The sequence below is a fragment of the Callithrix jacchus genome, chromosome 2 (assembly GCF_049354715.1).
Source record: "Callithrix jacchus isolate 240 chromosome 2, calJac240_pri, whole genome shotgun sequence".
Classification (NCBI taxonomy): Eukaryota; Metazoa; Chordata; class Mammalia; order Primates; family Cebidae; genus Callithrix; species Callithrix jacchus.
This window is the reverse complement of record NC_133503.1, coordinates 199,255,069-199,269,888: the sequence shown is the minus strand read 5'-3', so window position 1 is coordinate 199,269,888 and position 14,820 is coordinate 199,255,069.

Sequence of the window (14,820 nt, the reverse complement as noted above, 5' to 3'; positions counted from 1 at the left end):
GTTGTCTTTTCCCCTCAAAGCCGGCACCCAGCATCTTGTGAACAAAGCATCACAACTGTCAGCATCACAAACCCCCTTTAGCCCGTGCAGTTGTGCTGGTCCGGAGCCCATCAGCCTGGCCTGCGGGCCGTCTTCCACCTAGCCCTGCCCAGCTGCTCAGCATGGCTGTGTCCATCTTCCATCTACTGCTGTGTACTCCCTGCACCTGGCCCCAGGACACGTCACCTGGCCCCAGGACCGGTGCAATGGGCTGCACTGTGGCCCTCTCGAAATGCATGTGCCGAAGTCCTAACCCCGAGCACCTCAGAATGAAAGCTCATGTGGAGGGAGGGGCTTTACCAAGTTAAATCGAGTCATTAGGGTGAGGCATCAGCCCATGTGACCCGTGTCCTTATTTTAAAAAAACGGGGGGGGGGGGGAATGTGGCAACAGACACACACACACACACACACACACACACGGAGAACACCATGTGTCCATGAACGTGGCCATGGACAGGCCAAGGAGAGAGGCCTGGAGCCACTCCTCCCTGCACCGCCCACACCTCGACTTTGGACTTACCACCTCTGGAACAGAGAGACAATCTGTCTTGGTTCTTTAAATTTCTAATTTTGCTGCTTTGTGATGGCAGCCTCAGGAGACCGCAACGATGGGGTAGCAGGCAATGAAAAGGGCAGGACCGCCCCAAGCCAGCTTCGAGTGAGTCATCTTCCCCCTCCTTTCCTGAGAGGTGGCCACCTTCTCCTGCTGTCGTGGCACACACCAGACACCGTTCCTGAGCACTGGTCAGTCCCCGAAGGGCTTGGGAGAAAAGTTATCCAACCCTGAAATACACAGGGAAAGCAACCACTTGACGCCCACTTCTCTTGTCCTGAAAGGGGATGCAATGAAGCCAGTTCAATGTGGAATTGCTTAAAAATGTGGATTTTAAGCAGAATGTAAAAAGGAATGATTTCAGAGTGCTAGGAAGGTCACTTTTTGCAACTCCTAGGAAATTCAGAAACTTCACTCTAAAGAAGGTTGTTTGGCCAAACCTTGCCTTGGGTGGTGGAGACAGAACATCACGTCCTGGATCAGCGTGCGGTGACTTTGGAGTCATTCACAGGCAGTACACTCCAGCTCTGCCACTGGGCCAGCTGAGGTGGCGCGGTGCCCGGGGCCGTCCTGAGCCTCAGGTTCCTCACCTGTCAACAGCATGAAAAGTGCCTCTAAGACATTCACAGGTCTGCAGTGTTAGAGCGGGTGAGCGTCCTAGCTTAGACTCAGCAGAGTGGGGCAAGGGCTGGGCTTAGTGGGTGCTCCGCCCCCTGCTTGCTACCCAGCCGTCCCTCTCCCTCAGACCCCGTCCAACCCTCAGGAACACCCGTATCTTCTCTCCCAGCTCCCTTTCGCTCAGCTTTGCTCCTCTGCTCTCCACCCTTCCTCCCCAGTCAGGGTCTCAGCTTGGTCAGCTCCCTTAGGGGCTGTGGCTCTCTTAGGAAAAGGCTCTGTCCCTCAGAGTACTGAGCGCCATCTAACGCTGTCCACTTAGAGACTGTGTTCACCGGGTAAGATGGATTCACCATTGCACCCCAGAGTGCCTGGAGCACAGCAGAGGCTGCATAAATACTTCCTTCTTCCTTGCCACCAGCCAGCGCCTCAATCATCCTGGTCAGGCTCCCATCCCGGCTGCCGTGTGGTTGCCCAGCCTGGCACGGCAGCTGACCCCAGGCCACAAAGGCAAGCACAGCCTTCATCACATCCATGCAGGAGCCCCCAGGGACCCCGTCCTTTACTATGTAGTAAGTATTTCCTGAACACCTCGTGCTGACCTCGCCAGACACAAGGCACCTGGAAGACTCTGTGAACAGACGTTTCTATGGAGCTGGTGCGCCAGTGCCGGGAGACGCCTCAGGTCATCACACACGGGGGCTTTGGACTGCGAGTTGCAGTGAGTCCCATGAATGAAACCCACAAGCTGCCAGATGGAAAGAACCAGAGGAGCCCAGTGTGGACAGGTTCAGCAATGGCCCCTGGAGGAAGCGAAACTGAAAAGGAAACCTGAGCGATTTTGGGGATGCGAGGGGTGGAGTGAGGGGATGAGATCCTTCCACGCACAGGAACAGCATGTGCAAAGTCGCTCGTTCGAACTCAGAAGGCCCCTTCGCGAGGCCGCCGGGGGGCGTGGCACCAGGTGGGCGGGGCCAGCAGTGGGTGGGGCCATCACTGGCGCTGGGGTGGCGGTGGGGGCTTTGTGGCCGCAGTAAGGAGTCTGAGCTTGCTTGGAATGTCATAATTGCCTCCTCTCCATCAACTTTCCTCTAAAAATTGCTTCACCACGTTTTGGTAGAAAAATTCGGGCTCCAAATCAGGAAACCTGGGCTGCCCCTAAATGCAGATCTTTAAGTGACCCTGATTTTTTCTTGGGTCAGATGAAAACTCCTTCCCCGAGGCACCTCACAAAGAGAAGGACGTGCCTGCAAGCCATTGGGAAAGCCACAGGGCCGTCCGAGGAGAGTGGGGGCCAAGCCCACCCCAGCCCCAGATGCTGTCCTCGTGAGGCAGGAGAGAAACCCCAGCTCCTCCTCGAGCAGACCCCTCTGCTTGCCCCTCAGCTTCTTCATGGAAGACGAGCCAGGTCATGATACCACCAGGGAGCGTGTTTCCATGTTGAACTGAGACACTGAGCCCTCGACAAATGTTGACTAAGAAAAAAAGGGGGATCCAAGAGGGGACCTGCGGCTCAGATAGAAGACGGTGAGCAAGCATTGCCTGAATCAGAGTCCGCTACTCTAGTTACGCAGGTGTCCTCGACCGATGGGGTCAGTCAAGAGCCCTTCCCGGAGTCCTGTGACAAGTGAGGGGAGGGAGGCAAATCAAAGATCCCACACACACCTCTCACGTGGATGGCCAGAGCACTGGTCCCAACTCCTTCCTTCCAAACTGCAATCCCCACTTTGGGAGGCTGAGGTGGGCAAATCACGAGGTCAGGAGATCCAGACCATCCTGGCCAACATGGTGAAACCCCATCTCTACTAAAAATACAAAAATTAGTCAGGTGTGGTGGTGGGCACCTGTAATCCCAATTACTTGGGAGGCTGAGGCAGGAGAACGGTTTGAATCAGGAAGTCAGAGGTTGCAATGAACTGATATCTCGCCACTGCACTCCAGCCTGGCGATAGAGCAAGACTCTGTCTTGGAAAAGAAAAGAAAGAAAAAGAAAAAATCAGCACAGCAGAGAGGCCTCCTGTGGCAGGGACAAGTAACCAAGGCTTCCCCTGGAAGTCTGGGATCACACAGGACACCAGATGCTGGAGATTTGTTCACCAACATTCATTCAACAAACACTTACTGAGGGCAACACTGGGAATAGAGACAAACTTCCCTGTCTTCATGGAGCTTGCTTTCAAAAGGGAAGGAGGCAGATAGCAAACAAAACAAACAAGTTAATATAGAGCATGATGCAGAAAAGGGGTGACACTAACCTCTTGCGTGAATTTATAACGAGCAGATGTTGTCCTAAGAATTAATTTCAGCCAGTGAAATACACCAGACAAAAAACCTGGTCTCGGACTTTCGGGCGATGCTTAAGGACATCGTTGCAGTTTCTGATTTGATCCTTTGTGCATCTCGCACTAGTGAAGGATTCTGCCAGGATTGTCACCTCTGGAGGTGTCACAGCCAGCACAGCCATGACCAGGGATGAACTTGGTCATCGACCAGCTGCTGTAAGTGAAGGTCATCATCCACCTGATTCACTGGCTTTTTGCCACTACTGCGGATGAAGTCCTAGAGCAGCCACCTTCTCTGAACTCAGACTTTCACTTCGCTGGATGTCAGTACGGTGGTGTCAGCAGCTTCATCAAACACAAACACCACCACCTCTCTGGAAGCAAATCAGAAGCGCATGGAAAGCCGATCTTCCAAGAGACCCAGCGAATCTAAAAGTACCCATATCCCTGTAGCAGCCTCTTGGCTGAATGCCACTACTCCATAAATTTGTGCCACTTTGAAGAGTGAAAAACTGAAATTCATTCATTTTATCATTTTTTAGTCATTTTTTAGATTTTTGCATAAGTGGAGCTGTTTATTGGCCATTTGTATGTCCTTTTTCTTTTTTTTTTTTTTTTTTTGCAAATTGCTCCTTTGCCAAATTTTCTCTCAAGTGACTCATCTTTTTCTTGTTGATTAGCAGAAGCTGTTTATATATTATGGATGTGGGGTGTCTAACATCCACAGCAAATATTTTTTTCCAGTGTCCCTTTTTTAAAAAAATCCTTGTTTATGATGTCTTTCATCTTTATAAAATTACTAAGCTATTATGAGCTTTTATGACTTATCAGTTACAGAGATAATTATCCGACATGCAAACAGAGGCGGTGTTAGTCTCATCTTCTCAACGCTGCATCTCAGATGTGGAATAGTGACAGCAATATGTTACCTTGTTCTTGTTTTTAAGATTTTATTGTTATGGCCTGGCATGATAGCTCACACCTGTAATCCCAGCACTCTGAGAGGCCGAGGCAGGTGGATCACTTAAAGCCAGGAGTTTGAGACCAACCTGGCCAACACAGAGAAACCCTGTCCCTATTTTTAAATACATTTAAAATGTTAACAATTAAAATATTTTACAGTTAGTTTGATACTTGATATAGGATTCCTGGTACATACTCTTTATCAAGTTAAATAAGTTTCCTTTTGGCCAAGTGCAGTGGCTCACGCCTGTAATCCCAGCACTTTGGGAGGCCAAGGCAGGTGGATCACCTGAGGTTGGGATTTCGAGACAAGCCTGCCCAACATGGAGAAACCCTGTCTCTACTAAAAATACAAAAATCATCCAGGTGTGGTGGCGCATGTCTGTAATCCCAGCTATTTGGGAGGCTGAGGCAGGAGAATCTGTTGACACCAGGAGGCGGAGGTTGTGGTGAGCTGAGATTGTGCCATTGCACTCCAGCCTGGTCAACAAGATCAAAACTCCATCTGAAAAAAAAGTTTTCTTTTACTCTTGTTTATTGTTATTTTTTAAAATAAGGAATGAATTTTGAATTTTAGTGTATCAATAATTATATTTTAGTTCTTCTTTAATTCCATAGCATTCCTTATAATTTCTTACATCATATTATGTAAATTCATATATATTTTATCAAATGATTCATTAATTTATAAACGTCATTATATAAGAGTATACTTCTTTATGTTTCACGAATGCACCATGACTGGCTCATTTATTTCATCACTGCTGAATTTGTGCCGCTGATGTTTTATGAGTCCTGTTTGTGTTGATGATGGTGAGTGTTGGTGTTTCCTCTGTGGGTACCCTCATCCACCTTGAGTCTCCTGGATTTGCTAGCATCACAGAATGACAGGGGGAAATTTCCAGCTCTTTCTATAGAATGAGTTTAACGTCAAAAATAGATCTTCCTTGAAAATTTGGGAACACCTCTCTGGCCCAGTGTCTCTTTTCTGGGAGAGGAAGTGTATGAAAGTGGGTTGATCTCCAATGCCTTTTGCTTTTTTTCTATGATTATTATCCCTACTCAGGCTTTTCTCTTCTTGGAACAATGCTGGTAACTTGTGCTTACTTGGATATTTCTACTTCTTGCATATTTTCAGACCCACTGGAGTGCACGTGGATTTAGTATGTTCTTGCAAGCCTAAGAGTCTCTCCATTAGTGTAACGACCTTCTCTCTTTTATTCTTTGAGCAGTTAACCAAGATGTGTCTATTTTATTGGTCTTTTCAAACGAATCAGCTTTCGAGTTATTGATCACCCTACTGTGTGTTCTAGCTCATTATTCTGTGTTTAAAAGAATCAGCTTTCGAGTTATTGTTCACCCTACTGTGTGTTCTAGCTCAGTATTCTCTGTTTAAAAGAATCAGCTTTTGAGTTATTGATCGCCCTATTGTGTGTTCTAGCTCATTGTTCTGTGTTTAAAAGAATCAGCTTTTGAGTTATTGATCGCCCTACTGTGTGTTCTAGCTCATTGTTCTGTGTTTAAAAGAATCAGCTTTTGAGTTATTGATCGCCCTACTGTGTGTTCTAGCTCATTGTTCTGTGTTTAAAAGAGTCAGCTTTTGAGTTATTGATCATCCTACTGTGTGTCCTAGCTCATTATTCTGTTTAAAAGAATCCGCTTTTGAGTTATTGATCACCCTACTGTGTGTTCTAGCTCATTATTCTGTGTTTGAAAGAATCAGCTTTTGAGTTATTGATCGCCCCTACTAGCTCGTTATTCTGTGTTTAAAAGAATCAGCTTTTGAGTTATTGATCGCCCTACTGTGTATTCTAGCTCATTTTTCTGTGTTAAGAATCAGCTTTTGAGTTATTGATCGCCCTACTGTGTATTCTAGCTCATTATTCTGTGTTTGAAAGAATCAGCTTTTGAGTTATTGATCGCCCTACTGTGTGTTCTAGCTCATTATTCTGTGTTTAAAAGAATCAGCTTTTGAGTTATTGATCACCCTACTGTGTGTTCTGGCTCAGTATTCTGTGTTTAAAAGAATCAGCTTTTGAGTTATTGATCACCCTACTGTGTATTCTAGCTCATTATTCTGTGTTTGAAAGAATCAGCTTTTGAGTTATTGATCGCCCTACTGTGTGTTCTAGCTCATTTTTCTGTGTTAAGAATCAGCTTTTGAGTTATTGATCGCCCTACTGTGTATTCTAGCTCATTATTCTGTGTTTGAAAGAATCAGCTTTTGAGTTATTGATCGCCCTACTGTGTGTTCTAGCTCATTATTCTGTGTTTAAAAGAATCAGCTTTTGAGTTATTGATCACCCTACTGTGTGTTCTGGCTCAGTATTCTGTGTTTAAAAGAATCAGCTTTTGAGTTATTGATCACCCTACTGTGTATTCTAGCTCATTATTCTGTGTTTGAAAGAATCAGCTTTTGAGTTATTGATCGCCCTACTGTGTGTTCTAGCTCATTTTTCTGTGTTAAGAATCAGCTTTTGAGTTATTGATCGCCCTACTGTGTATTCTAGCTCATTATTCTGCGTTTGAAAGAATCAGCTTTTGAGTTATTGATCGCCCTACTGTGTGTTCTAGCTCATTATTCTGTGTTTAAAAGAATCAGCTTTTGAGTTATTGATCACCCTACTGTGTGTCCTAGCTCATTATTCTGTTTAAAAGAATCAGCTTTTGAGTTATTGATCGCCCTACTATGTGTTCTAGCTCATTATTCTGTGTTTACTTGAGCTTGTCATTTGATACTCAAATCCCTGTATTTTGTCAATTTCTGTTAGATACCAGTATTAAAATGTCTTAATATAATCATAGCCTTGTCTATTTCTTCTTATACTAATAACAGTTTTTGCTTTTTTTCAATATTTTGTTTAAGGTGATTTTTAAAGTTCTTTTTGATTTTTTTTTCTTTAAGGTTAAGTGCTGTCATGTTCTTGGCAGGTTATTCCTTTTATAAATATCAAATGTAGAAAGTTTCCCTATTTCCTCATTCACTGTGCCTTGTCATTTTTTTGATATATTGACACACCTATTACCTATCATAATTTAAAACACACATACTCCTTGACCAATAAATGTGACTCCTAGGAATTTATTCTAACCCACACACGTGTGCAGCATTTTAAATGAAAGGTACAACCTTAGTCATTGCAGGTTTTGTAGGGATTGGAAGCAATCCATATGTATGTGTCATATCTGAGTGAGTTGCTACGAAAGTGCCAGGCTCTGAAATCTGATTGTGAGTCTTTTGTTGCCGGCAACCAAGGCAGCTCATACTCAAAATCTCTCGGCCGATTTCCTTTTATATGTTGCTCAGGGTGAGGGGGCAAAGCAGAATTTTACAGAAGCAGAAATAAGCAAGTCAGGGGAGGAGGCTGGTAACTAGGAGGCAGGAGGCTCCCATGATTGTTGATTAACTAAGAAGGGTATACACAAGTGGTTCCCACGATTGCTGGTTACCAAGGTGGAGGGGGGGCATCTGGTACTTTCCACGTAATCAATCAAGGGGGTATTCACAATAGCAAGTGGGCTTGTGAAGTAGGGTATGGTTACAATGGTTATGTTTCTATAGTTCTAAGCACAACATGACCCAGCACAGTATGGCCCAGGTATGCACTCAAGGGAGAAATGGCAGGGGGGAGAAGCCAAGATGGAGTCAGTCAGGCTTACATTTAAGATGAAGTTAGTTTTGTTCATCTCATATGCACAGGGATCTGGATAAACAAGGGACCCTCTGCCACTCTGGAACGAAAGAAGCTCTATGTACTGATAAGAAATGACCTGTCAGATCTATGATTAAACAAAAACAAATCCTAGGAACAGAACCTTCTGATTAGATGTCAATATTTGTGTAACATGGCTGGGCAAGGTAGCTCATGCCGTAATCCCAGCACTTTGGGAGGCCAATGCAGGCGGATCGATTGGGGCCAGGAGTTTGCAACCAGACTCATGGTGAAACCCCATGTCTACTAAAAACACAAAAATTAGTTGGGTGCTGTGGCATGTGCCTGTAATGCCAGTTACTGGGAAGGCTGAGGCAGGAGAATCACTTGAACTTGGGAGACGGAGGTTACAGTGAGCCAAGATCATGCCACTGCACTCCAGCCTGGGTGACAGAGCAACAACCTGTCTCAAAAAAAAAAAAAAAAAACCGTTTACCAGGGGAAAATCATATCTACCTATCTGCACAGAGTATCTGGAAGGATGGACAGGAAATTGTTACTGCTGGCTGCCCATGGAGGATGGGGCTGGGCATGGGAGTCGGAGGGAGCATTTCACCAAGCTGAATCTCTCAATTATTCAACTCAGTGTTTCACTACTCAAAACCTAATTAAGTATCCACACCTGCATCTTCCATTAACATTTGCCTATGTCAGGCCCATTTCCATTTTGTGAGCTGTTTTGCATTTTCTGTTCACTATATTTTCTGGCTATGTCTATCCTTTTTTCTCCCTTTCTTCTCTTTCCTTAGACTGATGCAATTTTGTGACTTTTTAGTGGTTTGGAGGTATACTTCCTCTTTACGTCTTTCTAATCATTACTTGACTTTCTGAACAGACATATTGAAGTGGTGGAGCAGATAAGGAGGTATTCAGGTCTGCAGCTGCCCAGTTCTGGCAGCTGAGCCACTCTTGGGGAGCTCCCCCAGCTGAAGACACTCTACCTGCCCAAGGCTGCACTTTTTCTCAGGGCAGCCCACACCCCACTTCTAATGACCGGTTGATGTTGGAGGTGCAGTGTCAACTCTCACCCCAACTCTGCCAAGCCATCCAGCTCCAGAGCTTCCCACGGGACCTGCTGGGGCCTGTCATGCCTGTAACACAGCCCTGCATCTCCCTGAGCCCCATCCACCCAACCCTGTGTCTCCCTGAGCCCCATCCACCCAACCCTGCTTCCTTCACATGGCTTCGGGGAATGATCCAGACTTCCTGCATGCAAATCTCTAGTGCAGAGTGTTTCCCAGGGAACCTGGCTTCCAAAAATTGACTTGTCTAACAAGTTCTAACACACACCATAATATACAAATGGGCAGCGTGATCATGAAAGTGTGATCAGTTTTATGAAGAGGCTTATGCGTATGTTGGTTCTGGTAATATCCCATTAGTACACTCTCTGGACCCTTCATATTGTTGTAGTTGTTTAAAATGGGTTAAAATTTTAGAGATCTTTGTTGATATTCACTTGGGGTGGCTGGAAAAATATTAAATATGAGGAAAAGTTACAGATTATAATCTCAAACCTTTTGGAAGGCCAAAAGGTTCGAGGCATGCTGAAGGCAGCTGCCTCATTAATACTGGCATAGGAAAGAGACAATCAAAGGCCTTCCCAGTTTAAGTCTGCTTACCCCACATCCCTTTGTCTCCACTCGGTTTATTCATGTAAATTTTGTGCTGGGTGGTCCTCTCAGGGGAAGGTCAACGGAAAATTACCTGTTAACAGTGTTTCCTCTGAGCCCCAGAACCTAAAGCTTTTATCAGTCATAAAACCACTCTCTTAACCATGTTAATAATCCACAAGTGTGTTAACTTAGAACATCTACTGCAAAGTCCACAGAATAAAAGTGTGGATAAACAGGGAGCTTTGTACTATTGGTTGCATTTCACCAATTGTACAAAACAGCCATCCCCAGCCCACTTCTTTCATGTAATGGTGTAAGAATGCATTCATTCATCCGTCCTTGAGTCAGGGTCTGCAGGCCAGACTTCTGCAGGTCGTGGTCCACGCCTCACATGTTGATACTGGAAAATGTCATTTATTTTAACCAAAATCTGCCTGGAGAAGCATACCATAGATATTTCAATTTTTATTGTAAAAAGTGAAGTCATTCTCTTGACACCAACAACAATCTTATAAATAACCTAATCACCTAATTAGAACATCAATTCGCATCAATTCCCAGGTGCTTGGATACTCATAGCGCAGGGCCAGTGTTTTCTCGTTTTTACTAGTTTTTCATTTGGTAGTTTCATGTTTGATACTGAAGCTTAGCATTGAGGATGTGAGAAGTAGGTAGTAGGAATTTGTGTTTGACATTAAAAAGCAGTCCGTTATGCAATTCTGTATTTCCTGCTGCAACCAGTTCCAGGGTGTCCTACCACTGACAGCTCAGCAGAAGGGCACAAGGCACCTCCTCCCAGACCAGTAAAGGGAAATTAGAACAAGAGCATATGAATGGTGACGCTACTTGGTTCTCAGGGCTTTGATTCAATGACCGTTAGTCTCTGCTAGTACTGAGGATTTTGCAGCAGCTGAATATGGGAGCAAAGATGACATTTAAGCTGTATATGCTTCACCTATCTCATCTTTGGATCCCCCCCCAGAGAAGTAAATGATTACTAGTAAACGTGCTGTCTTAGCACCTCACACCCCGAACAGCCCCACCTTGAAACGCTAACTACCAGCTGCCATTCTCAGTGTACTGCACGTATTCACCAACTCAGGCCTCAGCACATCTCATCGGACAGGTGCCACCATCTGCCCATTTTATAGATGAGGAAATAAAGGCCCAGAGATACTAAGAAACTTGCCCAGGGTCACACAGTTGAGAAGCAAGCAACTGTGGCAGTCATCTGTGGCTTTGTAACAAATCCCAGAATTTAGTGGCCTGAAGCAACATTTGATATCTCACAGCTTCTGTAGGTCAGGGAGGCTAGCAGGCTTACCTGGGTCTTCTGCTTCAAAGTCTCTGTAAACTAAAGTAAACTCCTAAGCCCCCCACTGTCTGAATGGACTCCTCGTCGTCAAGAGGACCCCAGAAAAACCTTAAAACTAAGCTCCCAGCCGTAACAGGATGTGAAGTCAGACACACCTCATTCTACCCCTGCCCTTTTGCGGTTTAGACCCAACTGACCAGGATGAATGTTAAAACAGAGATCCTAAGACTGGCAAATAGACTCTCCGTGGCAGTAAGATACCAGATTACAAACAGAACTCAAGGCCATGCCAGGCAGGGGTTAAGTCACACATCCCTACCCTTTCTTCACACTGTCATAGGGTTTTCTTTTTCTCTAGCAACTAAACAAGCACTGGCCTCGACATACAAAATATGAAACAATTACAGCTCATCCAACTCGGAGATGTTTACTAGCTGGCCCCGTTCCACCAGCCCTAACTGCAGCTTTGATTTGAACTTACTTTGTAGTACAACAAAGAGCCTATAGTACAGTGATTGATTTCAGTCACTCTCCTGACCATGAACTGGTCCTGGCTGGCTGCACACTTGGACACCTTCATGTCCTAAAGACCTTTTCACATACAGGACCTAACTGGAGTACATTTAAATGTTAAGTCTACATCCCAAAGTGAACATGGGTTGTATGTTATATGAATGTTTGTCCCATGTGTGTCAGGACCATGATGAATATTTATAGCTCCCCCTGTCACCTGTTGAATTTGTATGTTTAGCCAACCAGTTCAGCATGAAGCTCCTGCCCCAGCTTCTCTTCCTCCCAGGTGCTGGTCTCTGGTCTTGGCTGGAGCTGTGCTTCCTGGCTGCAGAATGGTCACCTTGCAGGCTGTAATCCTTTACAAGAAATAGTCTCCTGTTTTCTAATTTTATAAATTGTGGTTGATACGGTTTGGCTGTGCCCCACTCAAACCTCATCTTGAATTGCAGCTCCCATCATTCCCATGTGTTGTGGGGGGGACCCCATGGGATGTCATTGAATTATGGGGGGCAGGGCTTTCTCATGCAGGTCTCGTGGTGGTGAATGAGTCTCATGTGATCTGATGGTTTTATAGATGGGAGTTCCCCTGAACAAGCTCTCTTGCCTGCCAACATGTACCACATGACTTTACTCCTCATTCACCTTCCACCATGATTGGGAGGCCTCCCTAGACATGTGAAACTGTAAGTCAATTAACTCCCTTGTCTATAAATTACCAGATTCGGGTATATCTTTATTAGTAGCATGAGAACAGACTAATAGAGTGGTTTTGTATTTTTAAAGTTAACATCTCTTAGGAAGTGGGTTGACTCAAGCCTCAATCAGGGCAGGATCTGTTTCCAAGCTCACATATGGGGTTGCGGCTGGACTAAGGGCCTCAGTTCGTTGCTTCTCTAATGCTGCACCTATCGAGGGAAAGCAGGTGTGAGTAGTTTACCCAGTGGGCTCAAGGCCACTCTCCCTAAAATGGCCTGAGTGGCAAGGCTGGCCCTTAGCTGGCGTCTGGGAACTTGGATTTGGGGAGCATTCCCACCACCCCAACTGCTAAGAGTGGTTCACTGTGCCTAAAATGTTTATGCAAACAAGACACTGAATGCCTGCTTTCCCTGTGGGAGTCTGGGATGTTGGAGGTGCCAGACAGGTGCCCACGTGACCCTTGTAAACTCTCTGAGCACTGAGGCTCTAATGAGCTTCCCGAAAAGACAGCACTTTGCATGTGTAGGCACAACTCACCGGGGGAAGCAGGTGTGCCCTGTGGGACTCCTCTGGGAAAGGGCTCTTGGAAGCGCCTACTTCTTTTCTAGTTGTTACCCCATGTGCCTTTCCCTTTGCTGCAGTTACCAGCCTTTCGTGTAATAAATCAAAGCAGAGTAGGAGTGTGTGCTGAGTCCTGGGAGTCCTCACCAAACCCAGGGGTGGGTCTTGGGGGCCCTGACACAGCACGAGAGTATCGCCACCAAGATGCAAGTCATAGTCCTCTACGTAATCTCATGGGAAGTGACGCCCCATTGCTGTGTCATTCTATGCACTGGAAGCAAGTCACGAGATGCAGCCCCCACACACAGAAAATGCACCAGGACACGAATCCCGGAGGCAGGGGTCAAAGGTGCCACTGGGTAGACACCCAGGACACAACGAGTCAAGTCCCTCACCCTCCACCCCAGGCTGCTCAGCATTTGCTGAAGAGAGCAAGAACAGAGACGGCCCAAACCCACTTCCTAAGAAGTGCTGAGAATCGAGGGCCATTTGCCATCCCGGGCTTGCGGATACCCACTCAGAATTTTGTCTTCTGGGCTCACAGACACAGACATCTCTTTTGTATCACTTATCCATTATTCATTTACTTTTCTTCTGTTGTCCTTCCAGTTATTCTATGTAAATTAAAAAGCACATCTCTGTCTCTAAGTGTGTGTACCTCCCCCCTTTACACAATGGCAGCAGAATGCACATTCTTCTCTGCACCTTGCGTTTCTTTCTTGGAGGTCACTGGACTCCAGGACACAATGAGCTGCTTCAGCCCCCTCTGCTGGCCGCAGTGTCCACTTGGGGGCTCTGCACCATTTGTGTCCCAGTGCCTCGTCGTGGACGCTGAGGGGCTTCCGGGTTTCTGCTGTTATCAACATTGCATCAAATGACTCTGCAAACACATCTGACTCATCTGCAGGCCTATTAAGCAAACTTGCTGGGTCAAAGCTGTCACTTTTTTCAGGAAATTTACGTTATTCATCTATTCAACAGGTATTTCAAAGTTCAAAGGAAACAGAGTTTTCTGTAAAAAGTTTTTCTGCCATTTAACCACCCCCACCAGAAGGCAACAGCTACTCCCAGCCCAAGGAGCTACTTCAGAGAGGCCCTCATCACAGACAAGCCTGTTTGGGTGGAAACGAAAAATCCTTCAGGCAGTGCCTTTTCTTCTGCAGTACACTCTGGGAATTAGAAGACCCTTACCAAGATGCTCATTCAAGATAAAGAAAACCCTGTATGTTAGGAACGGCCTTCTCTTGAACATTTCATCAGGCTTATCCATAGACCACAATCACTGTCCACCTTATCTATCAATTTCTAAGTTGTCTACTCCCCGCGTGGTCTGTACTTGCTCGTTGCTGTTCTGTTGGTTTTGACCCCCACGTCCAATGCTGGAGGCTGCTCTCAGGTGTCTGGTCACCCCGGGTTGTCTCCTCTCACGAGGCAAGGTGCTCACAGGCAGTGCTGAGTGAGGGACTGACTCAGCTTTGAGCATCGCTACAGGGTAGTAAGAGTGGGCTACTTCCCAGGAATCCTAAGGCCACCATCTTTATGGCTTCTCTGGAGCTGGACAGTTTCCCCAGAGAAGCATCTTCCATAACCCTCTTCTGCAGACCAAGATCCCACTGCCCTAAACATTCTAGGGCTGAGGGAGGAGAAGGATGCCGAGAGCACTAACGCCACCCCCACACACCTGTGTGGCCCCCAGGTCCCCACCACGCCTGGTGTCCCCAGTCCAGGGCCTGGGCCAGCAAGTAGGATGATGGAGGAGTAAGAGGAGACTGCAACTGACTGGAAACAGTTCCCACTGGCCAATCCTGGGACAATGTGAGAACCAAAATAAATGAGAGTAAAAATAAATGACTGAATGAAATGGGATCCTTGAATCCATACTGATAGAAATCAATAAAGGAGTAAACAGATGAGAGAGAAGTGCTTATTCTACAGAGAATGAAAACTAATAA